This window comes from Heptranchias perlo, chromosome 10 (assembly GCF_035084215.1).
Source record: "Heptranchias perlo isolate sHepPer1 chromosome 10, sHepPer1.hap1, whole genome shotgun sequence".
Taxonomy (NCBI): Eukaryota; Metazoa; Chordata; class Chondrichthyes; order Hexanchiformes; family Hexanchidae; genus Heptranchias; species Heptranchias perlo.
In genome coordinates, this window is record NC_090334.1 from 1701714 (window position 1) to 1726316 (window position 24603).

General features: G+C 43.8%; 2 protein-coding genes across 5 annotated transcripts in view; one reads left to right on the plus strand and one right to left on the minus strand.

Moving 5' to 3' along the window:
• The window catches only part of mideasb (mitotic deacetylase associated SANT domain protein b), a 71624-nt gene extending 56107 nt beyond the window's left edge, over nucleotides 1-15517 (minus strand). Inside the window, exon 1 of one of the 2 annotated variants that reach the window (XM_067991105.1) lies at nucleotides 15236-15517. The gene's annotated coding sequence lies outside the window, so the exon portion shown is untranslated. The remainder of the gene's footprint in view (nucleotides 1-15235) is intronic. The other variant, XM_067991106.1, reaches the window with a different exon arrangement.
• A 53-nt stretch (nucleotides 15518-15570) lies between these two features.
• The window catches only part of ptgr2 (prostaglandin reductase 2), an 81969-nt gene continuing 72936 nt past the window's right edge, over nucleotides 15571-24603 (plus strand). The window contains exons 1-2 of one of the 3 annotated variants that reach the window (XM_067991109.1): nucleotides 15588-15671; nucleotides 16292-16365. The gene's annotated coding sequence lies outside the window, so the exon portion shown is untranslated. Of the gene's footprint in view, nucleotides 15672-16291; nucleotides 16366-24603 lie in introns of all 3 variants that reach the window. The other 2 variants (XM_067991108.1, XM_067991111.1) reach the window with 2 other exon arrangements.

Sequence of the window (24603 nt, forward strand, 5' to 3'; positions counted from 1 at the left end):
CCTACCCTCAACCTCCCTGCCATCTTCCTCTGTATTTTATCCTTTTTTTTAAAAAAAGTCAAACTTAACAGCATAGTTAAACAAATATGTAATAATCATCCAGGCCACTGATTACAGTTTCCCTGCAAATGGAGACATAATTGTGGAACTCAAAGCCAAAAATACCACATACATTCCCACAATAGTGCTATAAAAAGGCAATTTCACTCACTCAATCATAAGTCAATCACCCCAATATATTGTACATTACATTAGCGGCTAACATAAAAGGGAACCCAAAAGTCTTTTATAAACATGTAAATGGTAAAAGGGTAGTCAAAGGAAGGATGGGGCCGATTAGGGACAAAAAAGATCATCTTGTGGAGGCAGAGGTACAAAATGAATACTTCGCACCGGTCTTCACTAGAGAAGAGGATGCTGCCATTGTAGCAGTAAAGGAGGAGATAGGAGCGATATTGGAGAGGATAAAAACAGAGAAAGAGGAGGTTACTGAGGGAAGTAAGGGTGGAAATTGCAGAGGTTCTGGCCACAATCTTCCAATCCTCCTTAGTTTTGGGGAGGCTGCCAGAGGACTGGAGGATTGAAAATGTTATACCCCGTTCAAAAAAGGGGAGAGGGATAAATCCAGCAATTACAGGCCAGTCAGCCTAACGTCGGTGGTGGGGAAACTTTTAGAGACAATAATTCAGGACAAAATTAATTGGCACTTGGAAAAGTCTGGGCTAATAAATGAAAGTCAGCGTGGATTTGTTAAAGGAGAATAGTGTTTGACGAGCTTGATTGCGTTCTTTGATGAAGTAACGGAGAGGGTTGATGAGGGTAGAGCGATTGATGTGTATATGGACTTTCATAAGGTTTTTGATAAAGTGCCACATAATAGACTTGTTGGCAAAATTAAAGCCCATGGCATAAAAGGGACAGTGGCAGCTTGGATACAAAATTGTCAAAGGGACAGAAAGCAGAGAGTAGTGGTGAACTGTTGTTTTTCAGACTAGAGGGAAGTATACAGTGGTGTTCCCCAGGGGTCAGTATTAGGACCACTGCTCTTTTTGATATATATTAATGACCTGGACTTGGGTATAGAGGGTATAATTTCAAGTTTACAGATGATACAAAGCTCAGAAATGTAGTAAACAATGTGGAGGATAGTAACAGACCTCAGAAGAACATAGACAGACTGGTGAAATGGGCAGACATATGGCAGATGAAACTTAACGCAGAGAAGTGTGAAGAACGAGGAGAGGAGATATAAACTAAATGGTAAAATTTTAACGGGAGTACAAGAACAGAGAGACCTGAGGGTGTTACATCGAAACAGGCCATTCAGCCAACTGGTCTATGCTGGTGCTTGTGCTCCACCTGAACCTCCTCCCACCCTACTTCATCTCACCCTACCAGGATACCTTTCTGTTCTTTCTCCGTCATGTGCTTATCTAACTTCCCCTTAAATGCATCTGCACTGTTTGCCTCAGCTACTCCTTGTGGTAGCGAGTTCCACACTCTCGGTAAAGAAGTTTCTCCTGAATTCCCTACTGGATTTATTAGCGACTATTTAATATTTATGACCTCTAGTTTTGGACTCCCCCACAAGTGGAAATATTTCCTCTATGCCTACCTCATTACCTTAAAGACCTCTATCTTCTAGCCTTAGCCTTCTATTTTCTAGAGAAAAGAGCCTCAGCCGGTTGAGCCTTTCCTGACAAGGTTTGTCTTTTTTATGGCCTTATTAACCTACGTCGCTACTTTTAGTGATTTGTGTATCTGTACCTCCAGATCCCTTTGCTCCTCTATCCCATTTAGACTCTTATTATCTGAGCAGTATGTGGCCTCTTTATTCTTCTGACCAAAATGCACCACCTCACACTTATCTATATTGAAATTCATTTGTCAATTACACATCCATTCTAGAAGTTTATTAATGTCCTCTTGCATTTTAATGCATTCTTCCTCTGTATTAACCATACCCCCCAATTTGGGGTCATCCGCAAAGTTTGAAATTGTACTTCTGATTCCCGAGTCCAAATCATTATTGTAAATTGTGAACAACAGTGGTCCCAGCACTGATCCCTGTGGAACATCACTTTCCACCTTTTGCCAGTCTGAGTAGCTACCTTTAAACCCTACTCTGCTTTCTGTATTGTAGCCAGCTTACTATCCTGACTCCACATGCTCTGACCTTAGTCATGAATCTACTATGTGGTACCTTATCGAAGGCCTTTTGAAAACCTAACTATATTACATCTAATGCATTACCCTTGTCTACTCTTTCTGTTATTTCTTCAAAGAATTCAATAAGGTTGGTCAAGCATGACCTTCCCTTTTGAAATCCATGCTGACTACTCGATTATATTATTGTTTTCTTGATGTTTCTCTATTACATCTTTAAGTGAAGATTCCATTATCTTTCCTACCACCGACGTTAAGCTAATTGGTCTATAGTTCCCTGGACTGGTTCGATCACCCTTTTTAAATATAGGAATGATATTACCTGTCCGCCAGTCCTCTGGCACTATTCCCTTTTCGAATGAATTTTTATATATATGTAATAGTGCCTCTACTATCACTTCCCTAACTTCTTTTAATATGCGCGGATGAAATCCATCCGGACCAGGGGTTTTATCCTCTCTAAGTTTGATTAGTTTATCAATTATCTCCCCCCTTTCTATCTTAAATGTCTTTATACCTTTTTTGATCTCCTCTTCTAATGTCTTACTCATCTTGTTAGTCTCCCTGATAAATACTGAGGCAAAGTAACTATTCAATATTTCTGCCATTTCGCTGTCATTACTTATGAGTTTATTTTGTGCATCCCTTAGTGGCCCTATCCCTATCCTTATCCCGATTTTTCTTTTGTTATTTATGTGTCTGTAGAATACTTCACTATTTCTTTTTATATTGCTTGATAATTTAATTTTCATAGTTCTTCTTTGATTTCCTAATTGTTTTTTGACTTCTTTCCTAACCTCTTTGTATTCCCTTTTGTCGTCCTCTCCTTTATTGTCTATGTACTGAGAGTCTGCCTTTTTCTTTAGTTTCAATTTTACCTTTATCTCTTCATTCATCCATGGTGTTTCATTATTGGTTATTTTGTTCTTGCTTTTTAGAGGAATATATTTCTCCTGAACTCTATTGATCACAGTTTTAAATATTTCCCACTGCTGTTCTATCTCTTTGTTGAATTTTTTTTCCAGTTTACCTTCCCTAGTTTCATTCTTATACCCTCAAAATTAGCTTTTCCCAATCTATTGCTTTGGTCTTTGTCTTACTTATGTCTTTCTCAATCATTATTTTAAACGTCCTTATGTTATGATCGCTATTGCCTAGATGTTCCCCTATGCTTACTTCTCTTATCTGCTCCAGTCCATTTCCCATTACTGGATCCAGCAGTGATTCCTCTCTCGTTGGGTTTCTCACATACTGGGTAAGAAAGGAGTCATGCACACACTGTAAAATCTCCATTCCCCTTTCCCCACCTCTTCTTGCCAGTTTATTTGGGGATAGTTGAAACCTCCCATGACTATTATTCTATGATGTTTACTCATTTCACATATTTGCCTACATATTTCATCCTCCACTTCCCTTCCACTATACTGGTCTGTAGAATATACCTATCAATGTGATCGATCCCTTCTTATCCATTGTCTCAATCCATATGGATTCTGTTTCTATCTTAGTGTTACTTACTTCCCTTTTTACTATTGCTATTATGATGTCTCTAATTAGTACAGCTACTCCACCCCCTATCTTTCTAAATATATGTTATATCCTGCAATATTTAACTGCCAGTACTGTTCTTTAAGTAGCCATGTTTCAGTTATCCCTACTACATCTGGCTCCCGCTACGAATTATTGCCTCCAGTTCCCCTGTTTTGTTTCGGATGCTGTGCACATTGCTGTACAGGCAGTTTAATTTGTTTTAGTAATTCTTCCCCTCCCTTTGTTTTTAACAGTCATTTTGTACTTATGCTCTAAAACTGTATTTGTTCCCTAACCGCTTAAGTTACCTTTGTGAATGTACACAAATCTTTGAAGGTGGCAGCACAAGTTGAGAAGGCTGTTAAAAAGCAAATGGAATCCTGGGCTTTATTAATAGAGGCAGAGAGTACAAAAGCAAGGAAGTTCTGCTGAACCTTTATAAAACACTGGTTAGGTCCCAGCTGGAGTATTGTGTCCAATTCTGGGCACCACACTTTAGGAAGGATGTCAAGGCCTAGGATGCAGAAGAGATTTACTAGAATGGTGCCAGGGATGAGGGACTTCAGTTATGTGGAGAGACTGGAGAAGCTGGGATTGTTCTCCTTACAGCAGAGAAGGTTAAGAGCAGATTTGATAGAGGTGTTCAAAACAGTTTTGATAAGATTAAATAAGTAGAAACTGTTTCCAGTGACAGAAGGGTCGGTAACCAGAGGACACAGATTTAAGGTGATCAGCAAATGAACCAGAGGCGACATGAGGAAACATTTTTTTAAAACGCAGTGAGTTGTGATGATCTGGAATGCACTGCCTGAAAGGGTGGTGGAAGCAGATTCAATAATAACTGTCAAAAGGGAATTAGATAAATACTTGGAGAAAAAATTTACAGGGCTATGGGGAAAGAGCAGAGGAGTGGGACTAATTAGATAGCTCTTTCAAAGAGCCAGCACAGGCATCATGGGCCTAATGGCCTCCTTCTGTGCTGTAACTGAGATAAAATAAAGCATCTCCGAGCTCACCGTGAGCAAAGCACAGGAGATCCACTGGTAATACATTAAAAAACTCATTACACTTAAGTTGTCACATAATGTTACACATATATCTTAAAATGCTGGATGCTGCTGACACACACTTCTAACCTCCATGAAACGGACAAATAGAGACCAATCTGCAAAGTTTCCTGTCCAAGCAACAATTAGACTCTGAATGGCCTTAAAGAGACATAGCTTGACTTTAGCAGCAGAATAATACATCATGCGTTACTTCATATAACACTCCTGTCCTTCTAAAACAATGAGTAATACGATTAGTAGATCCATTAGTAATATATTAAAAATTGTACAACGGCATGCACAGATGTTACTCTTTGTTACAGATGGAAAACAATGGTAAAATGTTAGGTCCTCCTGAGCTCCACCCTGAAACTGACAAGCACCTTCAAATCTGCAAAGTTGACTGACCAAACAACAGTTAAACTCTGAATGACCTCAGTTTATGTTTACTTATCGCAATAAAGAGTTTGTGGCCTCAAGAGACACACAGTTTCACCTTAGCAGCAGAATAATACATTGTGCATTACAGTGTGTAATGTCCCTGACCTTAGACTGTTGCTAATCACATGATGCACGAGCAATGCCACGGGAGATCTGCTAATGAATATGTATATTAGTCTTGCATCTAGCTGCCTCAAGGTGTCACACATGAAAGCGTAATACATGCAAAGTACACGCCATACTTACACCTAATACTAGTGTCAGCTGTGGCTCAGTTGGTAACACTCTTGCCTGAGTCAGAAGGTTGTGGGTTCAAGTCCCAACTTGTGACTTTAGCCTTGTAATCTCGCCTAATAGTTCAGTGCAGTACTAAGGGAATGTGGTATTGGCACGAGGTACTAATTAAACTGAGGCCTAGTTAGCCTGTTCTGGTTGGTTGGCTGGATGTAAATATTCCCTGGCACTCTTGGAAAAGGAACAGGCTGGTGTCCTGGCCAATATTTGTCTCCCAACTACCAAAAATAAAACTGATTAACTGCTCATTCATTTCATTGCTATTTGTGGGACCTTGCTGTGCACAAAAAGATCTCTCATATTTGCCTACCCTTCAAACCAATTAATTGCACATGAAATGTTTTTAAATCATCTCCAAGAAAGGTGGTAAAATGTTATATAAATGCAAATCGAGCTAGGCTATTCAGGAGTGAAATCAGGAAGCACTTCTTCACACAAAGTAGTGGAAAATGGAACCCACAAGCTTCTGACCTAGAGGCGAGTGTGCTACCCACTGAGCTATGACTGATAACCACTATTCTGATTGTCTGCTTCTTTTATTTATTTGATAAATTTTGGGGGAATCCCACTGAAACAAGTAGCCATGGCTTTTATTAAATTAATAAATCTGGGAACCCCATTCAGTTAAATGCCCAGCCCCTTGTAATAAATTGGATAGCCAGGTGAAGGATAGAATAATAGAGCCTAATCATCAGTTGTTTCCAAGCCTTTATTCTTAGATCCCCCTTATACACCGTGCACCCCCTAGATAAGCTACTTCCTATAAATGGATAGGAGAGTCCCCAGTTGATATGCACCACCTGAATACAATTAACACTGACTGATATAAATCACATGGATACAATTAACACCCCTCTCCATTAATCCCAGACCCAACAACCCACCTCCTCAATTCTGAGACCCCAATACCCACTTGCTTCTCCCAGACCCACCCTCCTGTTGCCAATGCTCCCACACCCTAGAATCACCCAACATTACCCAGTGCTGCTACACCCAGGACCTGCAACCTATCTCCTACCTACCCTCAACCTCCCTGCCATCTTCCTCTGTATTTTATCCTTTTTAAAAAAAGTCAAACTTAACAGCATAGTTAAACAAATATGTAATAATCATCCAGGCCACTGATTACAGTTTCCCTGCAAATGGAGACATAATTGTGGAACTCAAAGCCAAAAATACCACATACATTCCCACAATAGTGCTATAAAAAGGCAATTTCACTCATTCAATCACCCCAATATATTGTACATTACATGGGATAAAACAAAGCATCTTCCTCAACTCTCCCCCAACAAGGCTATGGAAGCTTGGGGTCAATTGGAGCTTTCAAGACTGAGATCGATAGATTTTTGTTTTGTTAGGCACTGGAGTGACAAATCCCCAGGACCAGATGGTTTCCATCCCAGGGTTTTAAAAGGAAGTAGTTGAGCACATTGTAGATGCCCTAACTATAATCTTTCAAAGTTCTCTCAATTCAGGAACCGTTCCTTTAGATTGGAAAATTGCACGTCACTCCACTTTTTAAGAAATGTGAGAGGGAAACCAGGGAATTATAGACCAGTTAGCCTAACATCTGTTATTGGGAAATTACTAGAGTCAATAATTAAAGATAGAATGATGAACATCTTGAAAATTTTCCGCTGATCAGAGAGAGCCAGCGTGGATTTGTAAAGGGTAGGTCATGCCTGACGAACCTGATTGAATTTTTTGAAGAGGTAACTAAAGTAGTGGACAGGGGAATGTCTATGGATGTTATTTATATGGACTTCCAGAAGGCATTCGATAAAGTCCCTCATAAGAGACTGTTAGCTAAAAAGTTTGGAAATTGGCTGAGCGGCAGGAGACAGAGAGTAGGGATAATGGGCAGATACTCAAATTGGCAGGATGTGACTAGTGGAGTCCCGCAGGGATCTGTGTTGGGGCCTCAACTATTCACTGTATTTATTAACGACTCAGATGACAGGATAGAGAGCCACATATCCAAGTTTGCCAATGACACAAAGATAGGCAGCATTGTAAGCAGTGTAGGTGGAAGCATAAAATTACAGAGAGATATTAATAGATTAAGTGAATGGGCAAAACTCTGGCAAATGGATTTTAATGTGGGCAAGTGTGAGGTCATCCACCTTGGACCTGAAAAGAATAGATCAGAGTACTTTCTAAATGGTGAAAAGCTCGAAACAGTGGAGGTTCAAAGAGAGTTAGGGGTCCATGTACATAGATCATTAAAATGTCATGGACAGGTACAGAAAATGATCAAAAAGGCTAATGGAATGTTGGCCTTAACATCGAGAGGACTAGAGTACAAGGGGGTAGAAGTTATGCTGCAGCTATACAAAACCCTGGTTAGACCGCACCTGGAGTACTGTGTTCAGTTCTGGGCACCGCACCTTAGGAAGGATATATTGGCTTTGGAGGGAGTGCAGCGTAGGTTTACTAGAATGATACCTGGACTCCAAGGGTTAAATTACGAGGTGAGATTACACAAACTAGGGTTGTATTCCCTGGAATTTAGAAGATTATGGGGTGATTTGATTGAAGTTTTCAAGATATCAAGGGGAACTGATAGTTTCTCTCGATCTACCCTATTTCCACTGGTTGGGGAGTCTAGGACGAAGGGACATAGCCTAAAAATTAGAGCCAGGACTTTCAGGCGTGAAGTTAGGAAACACTTCTACACGCAAAAGGTGGTAGAAGTTTGGAACTCTCTTCCATAAGCAGCAGTTAATGCTAGCTCAATTGTTAATTTCAAATCTGAGATTGATAGATTTTTGTTAACCAAAAGGTATTAAGGGATATGGGGCTAGGGCAGGTATATGGAGTTAGGGCACCGACCAGCCATGATCTCATTGAATGGCAGAACAGGCTTGAGGAGCTAAATGGCCTCCTCCTGTTCCTATTCATAAAACAATAACAAATCACAACTAAACAATCTTAAAAACAAAAATATTTTTTAAAAAATGAAGCCTTTTGGGACCTTCTGACCGTGCTAACCTGACCCCCTCTCCAGGTTTACAAGCAACTGCCAATCTAAAAGAAACTTCCCTCAGCAATGGCAATTAATCTAATCGACATCAGGATGTGCCCTTTTACGCCAAGTCCCTGAGCAATGGCCTTAAAAGGGATGACCCAGTTAAAGACAACTCCGCACTGAGCAACTAAACATTGCAACTGACCCCAGTCTCCCCATGAGCAACACTACAGGAGGTCAGCAAGTCTAAACAAAAATGAAGGCTTGACTAAAATAAGACTTAAATCAACGCAACAAATAGTAGTCCAGCCTTCCCCCATAGTGTTGCCAACTCTGGTTGGACGTATTGCTGGAGATTTCATCACATGACCTCCTGCCTCCAACCACCTTTTAAAAAAAATCTCCAATATTTTTATAACCAATAACAAAAACACTTTTTTTGTTAATGACCCTATGATTTTTCTCCCGGTTTGCTCACAGCAGTGTCCAGGAGATTAATCTTTAATTCCTGCAGACTCCAGGACAATCCTGGAGAGTTGGCAACCCTATTCCCCTTAGACTTAGAGGTGTGGACACAAGGCCCAATTTTAACTCTTGGCCAATCTTGGGCAGGTGAGTAGCTGTGCGAGTTAGAAACTCACCCACTGCTCCAGAAATGAGGCCCGGGGTATCTCAACTCCTTCCCCAGTGGTGAGACCAGTACATCTCATCTCACAGGGCACCACTGATATGCTAAGTCCTCATCCAGGGCCAGGAGAAGCAAGTCCCAGTGTAAAGAGACCCCACCCCTAGCAAGTAATTTGCATTGTAAGGGATGGACAAAAGTCCTTAGGCCTCATCCGGAAACTTGCAAGAACATCTAATCTCCTGTTTCTGCCAGTCTCCTGCCCAACTTACAGTAAGGTACCAGTAGAAGCCCAATGCAAGTTCAGGACTCATGGGTTTGAACCCATAACCTTCTGATTCAAAGGTAATAATACTACCACTGAGCCTAGACAGAAGAAGAAAAAAGTGCAGATAATCTTTCTCTTTGTTGCATTATCTGTTAGACGACTATCTATTACAGGGGCTTTGAATGAAAGGGTGAGGGGCTCTTTGATTGTAGAGCAGTGCTCTGTTACACACACCAACAGCTGTAGCTACGGTCACTAATTTCTGGCCCCTGGCACTTAATGTTTTGAAGTGGAAAGCAGAGAGGAGAGCTTCTTGTTGAAATATAGTCAGGGAGCCTTGCACAGTGCAAGGTTTAACTTAAGATCCAATTAACAAGAAAGAAAACAAAAAGATTTGCATTTCTATAGCACCTTTCACGACATCAGGACATCCTAAAGCGCTTTACAGCCAATGAAGTACTTTTGAAGTGTAGTCACTGTTGTAATGTAGGGAAACGCAGCAGCCAATTTGTGTACAGCAAGATCCCACAAACAGTAATGTGATAATGATCAGATAATCTGTTTTTGGTGATGTTGGTTGAGGGGTAAATATTGACCATGACACCAGAGAGAAATCCCCTGCTCTTCTTCGAAATAGTGGCCACGGGATCTTTTACATCCACCTGGAGAGGGCAGACGGGGCACCAGTTTAACGTCTCATCCGAAAGACGGCACCTCTGACAGTGCAGCACTCCCTCAGTACACGTGGCTTGAGAAATTGAACAATCTTCCTCAAGGAGGCACAGCAAGATCCCAGTCTAACGGCAAAACAAAATGTTCAGGATTGACCAAATTCTATTCGGAAAAGCCCCATTGCCCTTGTGTGAAGGATAAGCACATTTTATGAAAATGTGAAGCAGCAAAAAAAAGACACAGAACTGACAAAGTAGAATGACACACAGTGAAACACTGCAGCACTAGATAACCCTTTTAAGCCACTTTTCATATTCTACCCACATGTACCTATTGCAGTTACATTAAATTTAGAATGACCATCATTACAAGAATGCTGGCAATACTTGCTTCTGTCCCTAGAGTATAGGAGAGGAATGAGTCACTCTTCCAGCTCCTCTTTCATAAAGCACAGATACATTCATTCAGTTGATGTTTAAACTCCTGCCTTATTACAGAGGAGTTATGTTAAACTTATCTTGAACCTTAGGTGAAACCACTCTTTGAATACTCTGCACAGTTCTGGTCTCCATTTTATAAAACTGGAGAAGTTACAAAAAAGATTTACAACGATGATACCAGAATGGAGAGGTTATAACTATCAGGAAAGGCTGAACAGGCTGGGGTGGGGCTCTTTTCTGTTAAAAAAAAAGGCTGAGAGGTGACCTGATAGAGGTCTTAGAGATAATGAAAGGGTTTGATAGGGTAGACATAAAGATGTTTCCACTTGTGGGGGAGACCAAAACTAGGGGCCATAAATATAAGATAGCCACTAATAAGTCCAATAGGGAATTCAAGAGAAACTACTTTACCCAAATCATAGAATGATATGATACAAAATGCCATTCGGCCCATCATGCCTGTGCTGGCTCTTTGAAAGAGCAATCCAATTAGTCCCACTCCCCTGCTCTTCCCCATATCCTTGCAAATTTTTCCCCTTCAAGTATTTATCCAATTCCCTTTTGAAAGTTATTATTGAATCTGCTTCCATCACCCTTTCAGGCAGTGCATTCCAGATCATAACAACTCACTGCATAATTTTTTATCTCCTCATGTCGCCTCTGGTTCTTTTGCCGATTATCTTAAATCTGTGTCCTCTGGTTACCGACCCTTCTGCAACTGGAAACAGTTTCTCCTTATTTACTCTATCAAAACCATTCATGATTTTGAACACCTCTATCAAATCCCCCCCTTGACCTTCTCTGTTCTAAGGAGAACTCAGTTTCTATAGTCTCTCCATGTAACAGAAGTCCCTCATCTCTGGTACCATTCTAGTAAATCTCTTCTGCACCCTCTCTAAGGCCTGACATCTTTCCTAAAGTGTGGTGCCCAGAATTGAACACAATACTCCAGCTGGGGCCTAACCAGTGTTTTATAAAGGTTTAGCATAACTTCCTTGCTTTTGTACCCTATGCCACTATTTATAAAGTCAAGGATCCCAAAAGCCTTTTAACAGCCTTCTCAACTTGTCCTGCCATCTTCAAAGATTTGTGTATGTGCACCCCCAGGTCTCTCTGTTCCTGCACCCCCTTTAAAATCGTACCATTTAGTTTATATTGCCCCTCCTCATTCTTCTTAAGAAAATGTATCACTTCACACTTCTTTGCATTAAATTCCATCTGCCATGTGTCCGCCCATTTCACCAGTCTGTCTATATCCTCCTGAAATCTGTTACTATCCTCCTCACTGTTTACCACATTTTCAAGTCTTGTGTCATCTGCAAACTTTAAAATTATACCCTCTATACCCAAGTCCAGGTCATTAGTATATATCAAGAAGAGCAGTGGTCCTAATACTGACCACTGTATACTTCCCTCCGTCTGAAAAACAACCATTCATCACTACTCTCTGCTTTCTCTCCCTTAGCGAATTTTGTATACACACAGCCAATGAAGTACTTTTGAAGTGTAGTCACTGTTGTAATGTAGGAAACGCAGCAACCAATGCGTGACAGCAAGATCCCACAAACATCAATGTGATAATGAGCAGATAATCTGTTTTTAATGATGTTGGTTGAGGGATAAATATTGTCCAGGACACCGGGGAGAACTCCCCTGCTCTTCTTCAAAATAGTGCCATGGGATCTTTTGCGTGCACCTGCGGGGGCAGATGGGGCCTCGGTTTAACATCTCATCCAAAAGACAGCTCCTCCGACAGTGCAGCACTCCCTTGGTACTGCGCTGGGAGGGATAGCCTGGATTTCGTGCTCAAGTCTCTGGAGTGGGACTTGAACCCATGACCCCTGACTTAGAGGAGAGTGCGCTACCACTGAGCTACAGCTGATAGATCCGTTAAGGATAGAGGAATTGAACTCTTTTCATTGCAGCGATGTCAACATCAAGCATCACCATGTCAGGCACAGCCCAGCTGCAGAATCAGGCTCCCTCCACGCCCAGCTGGAGTTTGCCCAGCCACAGAGAGGCAACATCCATCCCACTTTGGGCCAGAGTCGAATCTAAGCATCAGAGCTAAAGAGTAAGCAGTGTTTCTTAACTGGCATCAGAATAACTAAATGTGTTTCTAGTAGATCCAGGCTGACACTTCAGTGCAGTACGGAGGGAATGCTGCACTGTTGAAGGTACCATCTTTCGGCTGAGACGTTAAACCGAGGTCCCATCTGCCCTGTGTGCTGGGATTGGTTCAGCTGTGTACACCTGTGTGATGGTGTGTGTAGCTGGGTATGGCTCTGTGCTGGTCTGGGTATGGCTATGTGTACCTGTGTGCTGGTCTGGGCGCAGCTCTGCACTGGGACAGGCACAGCTGTGCGTACCTGTGTGCGGCATAGGTTCAGCTGTATTCTAGAACGAGTATAGTGCCCTGTACCCGTGGGCTGGTGCGCCAGCCCTGTACCCGTGGGCTGGTGCGCCAGCCCTGTACCCGTGGGCTGGTGCGCCAGCCCTGTACCCGTGGGCTGGTGCGCCAGCCCTGTACCCGTGGGCTGGTGCGCCAGCCCTGTACCCGTGGGCTGGTGCGCCAGCCCTGTACCCGTGGGCTGGTGCGCCAGCCCTGTACCCGTGGGCTGGTGCGCCAGCCCTGTACCCGTGGGCTGGTGCGCCAGCCCTGTACCCGTGGGCTGGTGCGCCAGCCCTGTACCCGTGGGCTGGTGCGCCAGCCCTGTACCCGTGGGCTGGTGCGCCAGCCCTGTACCCGTGGGCTGGTGCGCCAGCCCTGTACCCGTGGGCTGGTGCGCCAGCCCTGTACCCGTGGGCTGGTGCGCCAGCCCTGTACCCGTGGGCTGGTGCGCCAGCCCTGTACCCGTGGGCTGGTGCGCCAGCCCTGTACCCGTGGGCTGCATAGGTTCAGCTGTATTCTAGAATGAGCATAGTTGAGTGTACCCGTGGGCTGGTGTGCCAGCCGACAATTGGGCTTGAATATAAAAAAAATACAGGAGCAGAGCTCCACGTGATCGAGTCCAACACTAGAGGAAGTTGTAAACCACGATGCAAGTTCCCCAGCGTTAAACTCCCCCCCCCAGCACTGACCTAAATACAGTAAATCCCTGAATAAAAACTGCACCGTCAAAAAAAGCAAAGAAGTTGGAACACAGTTTTAATATAAACTGTGCACTGTATAACGCGCCCTGCAATAAAGCAGGAGCCTTTTCTTTTTGCAATGCAACACACAAAAACCACTTCCTTTCCTCCCCCCCCAAAAAAATCTCAATACCACGTTCAACTCGAAAGCAGCCACCCACACGCAGCTGTACAGTGAGTCCAAAAACATGCAAGACCTTTTTTTGTGTATTAAAGGCATTTGACGAAGAGGAGGGGGTGTTTTTTTTGAGGGGGTGTGGGATGAAACTACGGTCGTGGGAAAGGTTTTGTGCAACTTAGAAGCTATGCAGCGCCCCTTAAATATATATAATCCTCATTTAAAACTGTAGCTCATCAGGTGGAAACTGGGCTCCTTTCACATTCACTTAAAACCTGGCTATGCTGTTTGACATGATGGTGTCAAGTTCCATTTTAAGCATTCATTGAACCAATATTACTTCGTGCATTAAAGCCTATAAAATATACCTGTAAGTAACCATTCTATCTTACTAAAAATACCAAAACAGGAAGCTACTCAGATATAGCAATGTGTGGTTCCGAACTTTTCTTTTCCAAGCAATATATGAAGATGCAGTCATTCTATGGACGATCTTACCTGTGCATTTGCAAGTCCCAGAGCCACGCATCGACAAACAGTCTCCCCTCCCCGCTGAATAATAGTTTGGAAATGCAACCAACCCCCCCCCCCCCGCAGTTACTCGCTGCATCCGCCTCCTACCATCGCAATGCTGTGGTGAGCTTGCATTTGTCAGGCTGAGTCATAGAGTTTACCTCATCGAGGGCTGAGCAAACACTATTGCAAGGTTTCTCCTCTGTCTGTCTCTCTAGGGGGGAAAGCGATATGACAATTGCACAACATCTGTACACAACACAATAAAAGCTCCCCGCACTCTGGGTGTGCGCTTCTCGGTCGTTTGTTTCCCTTTCTATGCAAGCTGCTCAATGCAAAAATAAAACCAGATTCCCCACAACTCAAAAAAAATGCCTTGTGATCTCCCACACCTACTTCCTGCTGCCGACCAAAAAAATGGCACAGGGCCCTTTTAAATCCAGTAAATACGCCGGGACTTTCCGCTCGGTGACTTGCACGGGTTCTACTGTCGTAACACACTACATAAAGAGTGAGTTTAGTAGGCGCAATCAAATGGCGTGTTGAAAATGAAAGCATTCAGGGTTTTGTTACATAAACATAGAAATTACAATCATAATTTTTTTTAAAAAGCACGACTGCATTTCATTTCTTGAAATAATATATTTAACCAATAAAACGTGTGCAACGTGACCATTTGCAAACAAGTTTTTTTTAAACCCAGTGCATTTGTAGAATTGAAACTTACTGCGGGGGGGGGGGGGGGGGACACAGATAGAACTTATCTACGATGAAAGATTCAGCAATTATTTCTCCCTCCCTCCAAAACCCCAGTCCCAAACCCAAACAACCCCAACTTCTAGCTGCAAACTTGGGTCATCTGCTCACGTCAGTTTCAGTCCGGGTAAACTGGCAAAAGAAAAACACCCGAGTCAATCCGTGCCAACGAAAACTGGCACCGCTTAACAGAGGGAACCCGGGCTACATTCTAATACACAGAGGGGGGAAGGTTTTCAAATAAAACTTCCGCAACTTACACACACGGCCGCCAGTGTTCCCTGCAAATCGCCAGAAGTTTCTTAATCCAGAACTTTTCCTGCAAAGGATGATCGCTCTACTACCTAGTTAACAAACTGCGTCTTATTAAAAGTTATGCAGTGACGTCAGGACCCAGCCTGTCAGCAAAACAACCGCATTATTATTAGGTTTCACTTGTTACTTTTATTTTTTTGTTCCCTTTTTTTAATGCATCATATTTTTGGCCCTACGGTTGTATCTCGACCCCCCTCTCCTCTCCTCTCCCCGACTAAAAATAAAGGACTATTTTCTGGTCTGTTTGCATTGGCTCTCGCAGACTTATCGGGAGGGAGCTCCACTTACTATTTCACAACTTGGACTTGCCTACGTTTCATGAAGGCTGACTTCGTAAATCGCTGCATAGGATTGGATCGCGACTGCTCAGCGCGTTGCATGGTATTTGTTGTTTTAAGTTGCACGGGGTTTGTTACTGTAAATTGCACGTTATTTTAAGTTGCACGGTGGTGTATTATTTTAAGTTGCATAGAGTTTGTCATTTTAGGTTGCACGTCAATAACAACGCTGGAAAAATCGTCATGTTTTGGTTGGAATATATGCAAAAATCAGCTGAGGGAAGACAGAGTTGAAATAACTTTTTTGAAAGGGGGGGGGGGAGGGAATAATTCCAATGGTGTCGATGTAAATACTGTAACAGCAGGACGCGACCTGTCGGTTGCATTGAGAATGCAGTAGTTGCCTGTATTTCTCTGTCAGTATCCGGCGAGCTGTAATTGTAGGACTGCTCGCTGCAGCAGCATTGAAACCACCCGACCCTGGCAGTAAATTAATAGCACGCGAAAAGAGCCTGGGACAATTTTTTTTTGCTTTTTTTTTGTGTGATTTTCCTCCTGCTGTAAAATGACTGTTTTAAATAAATGTTTTACTTCCCCGGCGGACTGGGAACGTGTGGACTTTAAAAGGGGAGTTTAGTTCAGTCCAGGATTGTAATGCACAAATATTGCAAGGGATCTCTTGTCACACGTCTCACACTCTAATTACATTTTTTATGCCATTAGAGTTTTGTTTTCGATAGCACACTGGGTGTGTTAGTAAATCAAATGGATCCACCGAGCTGATACTACACGATCGAGTAAGAACAATTTTGTACATTATGAGCTCCTTGTTAGGGACTGTCCATCAATGGCATATTTTTTAAACAAGAATATAAAAAGGACTTTGATGACTGGGGGGTCTAAATCTATACACATTGGTGTATTTTTCCTTAGCTCGCTTTTTTTTCTGGGGCTGGTGAGTAAAACATGTTTTTTGTACTTTTTTTGGGGGTGGGGGGAATATGATAATTGTGGACGGTGCCTTAAGTGTCGCAAACGGAATTTAGAGAGTGAAAGTGGATTGCGATTGCAAATTGTCCGAATATCCTGAATTGTGGGACACCCCCTCGTCCAAGTGCAATTATACCAGACCCACTGGCACTGGGTTTCAATCGCTCCAGGGAGGGGGGGGGTCAGAGAGGAATTTTCCAGATCTTTTCCTTTATTGCTGGGTTGCCAACTCTGCTTGGAGGTAATCCTGGAGGTTTCATCAAACAGAATATTTTGCCAACTCCGATATTTTTATAACTAAATGAAAGTGTTAAAAACAATTAAGCACAACATAAGACCATAAGAGATAGGAGCAGGAGTAGGCCATTTGGCCCTTCAAGCCTGCTCCGCCATTCAATGAGATCATGGCTAATCTGATTCTGGCCTCAACTCCACTTTTCCACCTTTTCCTCATATCCTTTGACTCCTTTGCTGATCAAAAATTTGTCTAACTCAGCCTTGAATATATTCAATGACTCAGCCTCCACTGCTCTTTGAGGCAAAGAATTCCAAAGGTTCACAACCCTCTGAGAGAAGAAATTTCTCCTCATCTCTGTCTTAAATCCCTTATTCTGAGACTATGCCCCCTAGTTCTAGATTCCCCCATGAGGGGTAACATCCTCTCAGCATCTACCCTATCGAGTCCCCTCAGAATCTTATATGGTTCAATAAGATCTCCTCTCATTCTTCTAAACTCCAATGATAAAGGCCAATATTCCATTTGCCTTCCTAATTACTTGCTGTACCTGTATGTTGACTTTTTGTGTTTCATGTACGAGGACACCCAGATCCCTCTGTACGCAGCATTTTGTAGTATTTCTCCATTCAAATAATATTTTGTTTTTTTATTTTTCCTCCCAAAGTGGATGACTTCACATTTTCCCACATTATATTCCATCTGCCAAATTTTTGCCCACTCAATATTCCTTTGCAGACACTTTGTGTCCTCATCGCAACTTGCTTTTCCACCTACCTTTGTATCAGCAAATTTGGACACAATACACCCTGTTCCTTCATCCAAGTCATTGATATATATTGTAAATAACTCAGGCCCCAGCACTGATCCCTGCAGCACCCCACTAGTTACAAATTGCCATCCTGAAAATGACCCTTTTATCCCGACTCTTTGTTTTCTGTTAGTTAGTCAATCCTCTATCCATGCTAATATATTACCCCAACACCATGAGCTCTTATCTTGTGCAGTAATCTTTTATGTGGCACCTTATCGAAAGCCTTTTGGAAATCCAAAATACACTGCATCCATTGGTTCCCCTTTATCCACCCTGCCTGTTACTTCCTCAAAGAACTCTAATATATTTGACAGACATGATTTCCCCTTCATAAAACCATGTTGACTCTCCTTGATTGTATTATGAGTCTCCAAATGTCCTGCTACTATTTCCTTAATAATCGATTCTAGCATTTTCCCAATGACATGTTAGGCTAACTGGTCTATAGTTACCTGCTTTCTGTCTCCTCCTTTCTTGAATAGGGGTGTTACATTTCTGGTTTTCCAATCCGCTGGGACCTTTCCAGAATCTAGTGAGTTTTGGAAGATTACAACCAATGCATCCACTATCTCTGTAGCCACTTCCTTTAAGACCCTCGGATGCAAGCAATCAGGTCCAGGGGACTTGTCAGCCTTTAGACCCATTAGTTTACCTGGTACTTTTTCTCTAGTGATAGTGATTGTTTTTAGTTCCTCCCTCCCCTTTTCCCCTTGTTTACCTACTATTATTGGTATGTTATTAGTGTTTTGTACTGTGAAGATAGATACAAAATATCTGTTCAATTCCTCTGCCATTTCCTTGTTTTCCATTACTATTTCCCCAGTCTCATCCTCTAAGGGACCAATGTTTACTTTAGCTACTCTCTTCCTTTTTATACACTTGTAAAAGCTTTTACTGTCAGTTTCTATATTTCTTGCTAGTTTACTCTCATAATCTATTTTCTACCTTTCGTGGAGTCTTTCCTCCTTACTGGGATCTATTTTTGTTGAGAGTCATAAAATATCTTTTTAAATGTCTGCCACTGTTTATCCACCTGCTCACATATGCTCAGTTTGGGTTCCGCCAGGACCACTCGGCTAAAGGCCTCATTACAGCCTTGGTCCAAACATGGACAAAAGAGCTGAATTCCAGAGGTGAGGTGAGGGTGATTGCCCTTGACATCAAGGCAGCATTTGACCGAGTGTGGCACCAAGGAGCCCTAGTAAAATTGAAGTCAATGGGAATCAGGGGGAAAACTCTCCAGTGGCTGGAGTCATACCTAGCACAAAGGAAGATGGTAGTGGTTGTTGGAGGCCAATCATCTCAGCCCCAGGACTTTCTTGCAGGAGTTCCTCAGGGCAGTGTCCTCGGTCCAACCATCTTCAGCTGCTTCATCAGTGACCTTCCCTCCATCATAAGGTCAGAAATGGGGATGTTCACTGATGATTGCACAGTGTTCAGTTCCATTCGCAACCTCTCAGATAATGAAGCAGTCCATGCCGCATGCAGCAAGACCTGGACAACATCCAGGCTTGGGCTCATAAGTGGCAAGTAACCAGACAAGTGCCAGGCAATGATCTTCTCCAACAAGAGAGAGTCTAACCACCTCCCCTTGACATTCAACGGCATTACCATCACCGAATCCCCCACCATCAACATCCTGGGGGTCACCATTGACCAGAAACTTAACTGGACCAACCACATAAATACTGTGACTACAAGAGCAGATCAGAGGCTAGGTATTCTGCAGCGAGTGACTCACCTCCTGACCCTCCAAAGCCTTTCCACCATTTACAAGGCACAAGTCAGGAGTGTGATGGAATATTCTCCACTTGCCTGGATGAGTGCAGCTTCAACAACACTCAAGAAGCTCAACACCATCCAGGACATAGCAACCCGCTTGATTGGCACCCCATCCACCACCCTAAACATTCACTCCCTTCACCACCGGCGCACTGTGGCTGCAGTGTGTGCCATCCACAGGATGCACTGCAGCAACTTGCCAAGGCTTCTTCGACAGCACCTCCCAAACCCGCGACCTCTACCTCCTAGAAGGAAAAGGGCAGCAGGCACATGGGAACAACACCACCTGCATGTTCCCCTCCAAGTCACACACTATCCCGACTTGGAAATATATCGCCGTTCCTTCATCGTCGCTGGGTCAAAATCCTGCAACTCCTTACCTAACAGCACTGTGGGAGAACCTTAACCAAACTGACTGCAGCGGTTCAAGAAGGCGGCTCACCACCACCTTCTCAAGGTCAATTATGGATGGGCAATAAATGCTGGCCTTGCCAGCGACGCCCACATCCCATGAACGAATAAAAAAAAAATTCTAATCTGTTTTCCCAGTCCACTTTAGCCAACTCATGTCATTGTAATTGCCCTTATTTAGGTTTTATACAGTAGTTTCAGATCCAAGATCCTCACGCTCAAACTTGATGTGAAATTCTATTATATTTTGATCACTGTTTCCTAAGGGATCCTTTACTTTGAGGTCATTAATTAATCCTGTCTCATTACCCATTACCAGATCTAAAATGGCCTGTTCCCTGGTTGGTTCCACAATGTATTGTTCTAAGATACAGTCCCTAATACGCTCTATGAACTCATCCTCAGGGCTACTTTTTGCCAATTTGATTTTTCCAATCTATATGAAAGTTAAAATCGCCCATGATTATTGCATTACCTTTTTTACAAATCCCCATTATTTCTTGATTTATATTTTGCCCTACAGTGTAGCTACTGTTAGGGGACCTATAGGCTACTCCCACCAGTGATTTCTTACCCTTGCTATTTTTTACCTCCACCCAAATTGATTCGACATCTTGATCTTCTGAGCCAAGATCATTTCCCACTATTGCACTAATTTCATCCTATATTAGCAATTTTTTAATGCCCCTGTGATTTTTCTCCTGGGTTGCCTGCAGTGTCTGGGAGATTAATCTTCAATTCCTGGAGACTCTAGGACAATCCCGTTGGTTTGGCAACCCTGCTTATTGGCCTTGATTGTTTTTCTGGTTTCTTGTCTCCCAGGAGATTACATGGCTGGAGGGGGGAGGGGTAGGAAATGATGCTCCGGCCATTATGAGTGTGCGGCAGGCTTGATGGGCCAGCTGGTCTTTTCCTGCCCATCATTTTCATATGGACAAACATTTACTGTACAGTCAATGACATTGACCCACTGCATTCCAGAATTTAATAATCTCTCCTTAACCAGCTTAGCAGAGCTTATATTTTAACACTCAGTAACAACCTCCCTTTCCCTCCACCACCCCCCCACAAAAAAAATTACAGATCTCCAATAAATCTCCAATAGATTCACCAGAATGATACCTGGTCTAAAAGGGTTAAATGATGAGGACAGGTTACATGGACTAGGCTTGTATCCCCTCGAGGGAGTAACTATGACTCTCTTCGAGACCTTAGTAGGTGGTCTCGGAGTTTTGCCCTCTGGTTGCTGCAGCTGTGACAGTCTTGTAAGTTCTCGGTCACAGTGATCCCGTTGGCTGAATGGGCTGCTCAAAGAACTTGCTTGAAGGGTGATCTGCGTAGACCCGCGGAGGTAAGCGATTTCACTCTTCACCTGTCCAGGCAAGAGCCCAGGCAGATGCCTGGTGTGGAGCCAAAAGTTGTGGGTAACGACTTGCCCTCAGCCGGTGTTTGTTTTAGTGTGATAGTAATAAAGCGCAACCATCATAGGTAATCGGCAAGCAAGGCCGCTAACCAAAGGACGCTAGCTCAGTCGCGTCTCTCTGTTATGGTGGATTCCATGCCAAGTGAACCTGGCGGTAACGTCTGTTTTCCCAATCACAGATCACCCCTCCTCCCTACCTTAAGTACCTGCGATTCACTAACGGCCAGCCCAACTTGGCTGTGGTGAAGCTGGATATTGCAACGTGGACGAGCCACGTAAAGACTCGAAACAGGCACTCATTCAATGGGAAGCTGTCCCACGAGTGTATCAAAAATACAGAAGATTAAGGGGTGATCTAATAGAGGTCTTTACGATGATTAAAGGATTTGATAGGGTGGTTAGAGAGAAACTATTTCCTCTGGTGGGGGAGTCCAGAACAAGGGGGCATAACCTTAAAATTAGAGCTGGGCCATTCAGGGGTGATGTCAGGAAGCATTTCTTCACACAAAGGAGAGTGGAAATCTGGAACTCTCTCCCCGCAAAAAGCTGTTGAGGCTGGGGGTCAATTGGAGCTTTCAAGATTGAGACTGATAGATATTTGTTAGGCAAGTGTATTAAGGATTACGGAACCAAGGCGGGTAAATGGAGTTAAGATACAGATCAGCCATGAACTAATTAAATGGTGGAACAGGCTTGAGGGGCGAAATGCCCTCCTCCTGTTCCTATGTTCCTAAATCAGGGTTAGTCACTGATCCTGCGACAGTGAGCCTCTGAATTTGTAAAAGCAAACGATTGATAAGAAATATATATTTTTACAAGACAACAGTGTTTAACTATCCTGACAGAGTTTTTTGATGAGGTAACAGAGCGGGTCGATGAAAGCAACGCAGTTGATGTGGTGTATATGGACTTCCAAAAGGCGTTTCATAAAGTGCCATATAATAGGCTTGTCAGCTGAGTTGAAGCCCATGGAATAAAGGGGGCAATGGCAGCATGGATACCAAATTGGCTAAGTGACAGGAAACAGAGAGTAGTGGTGAACGGTTGTTTTTCGGACTGGAGGTTTTATTAGTTAATGGGATGTGGGCGTCGCTGGCTAGGCCAGCATTTATTGCCCATCCCTAATTGCCCTTGAGAAGGTGGTGGTGAGCCGCCTTCTTGAACCGCTGCAGTCCGTGTGGTGAAGGTTCTCCCACAGTGCTGTTAGGAAGGGAGTTCCAGGATTTTGACTAAGCAACGATGAAGGAACGGCGATATATTTCCAAGTCGGGATGGTGTGTGACTTGGAGGGGAACGTGCAGGTGGTGTTGTTCCCATGTGCCTGCTGCCCTTGTCCTTCTAGGTGGTAGAGGTCGCAGGTTTGGGAGGTGCTGTCGAAGAAGCCTTGGCGAGTTGCTGCCATGCATCCTGTGGATGGTACACACTACAGCCACTGTGCGCCGGTGGTGAAGGGAGTGAATGTTTAGGGTTGTGGATGGGGTGTCAATCAAGCGGGCTGCTTTGTCCTGGAGTGTTGTTGGAGCTGCACTCATCCAGGCAAGTGGAGAGTATCCCATCATACTCCTGACTTGTGCCTTGTCGATGGTGGAAAGGCTTTGGGGAGTCAGGAGGTGAGTCACTCGCTGCAGAATACCCAGCCTCTGACCTACTCTTGTAGCCACAGTATTTATGTGGCTGGTCCAGTTAAGTTTCTGGTCAATGGTGACCCCCAGGATGTTGATGGTGGGGGATTCGGTGATGGTAATGCCGTTGAATGTCATGTGGAGGTGGTTAGACCCTCTCTTGTTGGAGATGGTCATTGCCTGGCACTTGTCTGGCGCGAATGTTACTTGCCACTTATGAGCCCAAGCCTGGATGTTGTCCAGGTCTTGCTGCATGCGGGCACAGACTGCTTCATTATCTGAGGGGTTGCGAATGGAACTGAACACTGTGCAATCATCAGCGAGCATCCCCATTTCTGACCTTATGATGGAGGGAAGGTCATTGATGAAGCAGCTGAAGATGGTTGGGCCTAGGACACTGCCCTGAGGAACTCCTGCAACAATGTCCTGGGGCTGAGATGATTGGCCTCCAACAACCACTACCATCTTCCTTTTGTGCTAGGTATGACTCCAGCCACTGGAGAGTTTTCCCCCTGATTCCCATTGACTTCAATTTTACTAGGGCTCCTTGGTGCCACACTCGGTCAAATGCTGCCTTGATGTCAAGGGCAGTCACTGTCACCTCACCTCTGGAATTCAGCTCTTTTGTCCATGTTTGGACCAAGGCTGTAATGAGGTCTGGAGCCGAGTGGTCCTGGCGGAACCCAAACTGAGCATCGGTGAGCAGGTTATTGGTGAGTAAGTGCCGCTTGATAGCACTGTCGACGACACCTTCCATCACTTTGCTGATGATTGAGAGTAGACTGATGGGGCGGTAATTGGCCGGATTGGATTTGTCCTGCTTTTTGTGGACAGGACATACCTGGGCAATTTTCCACATTGTCGGGTAGATGCCAGTGTTGTAGCTGTACTGGAACAGCTTGGCTAGAGGCGCGGCTAGTTCTGGAGCACAAGTCTTCAGCACTACAGCCAGGATGTTGTCGGGGCCCATAGCCTTTGTTGTATCTAGTGCACTCAGCCATTTCTTGATATCACGTGGAATGAATCAAATTGGCTGAAGACTGGCTTCTGTGATGTTGGGAATATCGGGAGGAGGCCGAGATGGATCATCCACTTGGCACTCCTGGCTGAAGATGGTTGCAAATGCTTCAGCCTAGTCTTTTGCACTCACATGCTGGACTCCGCCATCATTGAGGATGAGGATGTTTACAAAGCCTCCTCCTCCCATTAATTGTTTAATTGTCCACCACCATTCACGACTGGATGTGTCAGGACTGCAGAGCTTTGATCTGATCCGTTGGTTGTGGAATCGCTTAGCTCTGTCTATTTCATGTTGCTTCCGCTGTTTAGCATGCATGTAGTCCTGTGTTGTAGCTTCACCAGGTTGGCACCTCATTTTTAGGTACGCCTGGTGCTGCTCCTGGCATGCTCTTCTACACTCCTCATTGAACCAGGGTTGATCCCCTGGCTTGTTGGTAATGGTAGAGTGAGGAATATGCCGGGCCATGAGGTTACAGATTGTGCTGGAATTCAATTCTGCTGCTGATGATGGCCCACAGCGCCTCATGGATGCCTAGTTTTGAGCTGCTAGATCTGTTCTGAATCTATCTAATTTAGCACAGTGATAGTGCCACACAACACGTTGGATGGTATCCTCAGTGCGAAGACGGGACTTCATCTCCACGAGGACTGTGCAGTAGTCACTCCTACCAATACTGTCATGGACAGATGCATTTGCGACAGGTAGATTGGTGAGGACGAGGTCAAGTGAGTTTTTCC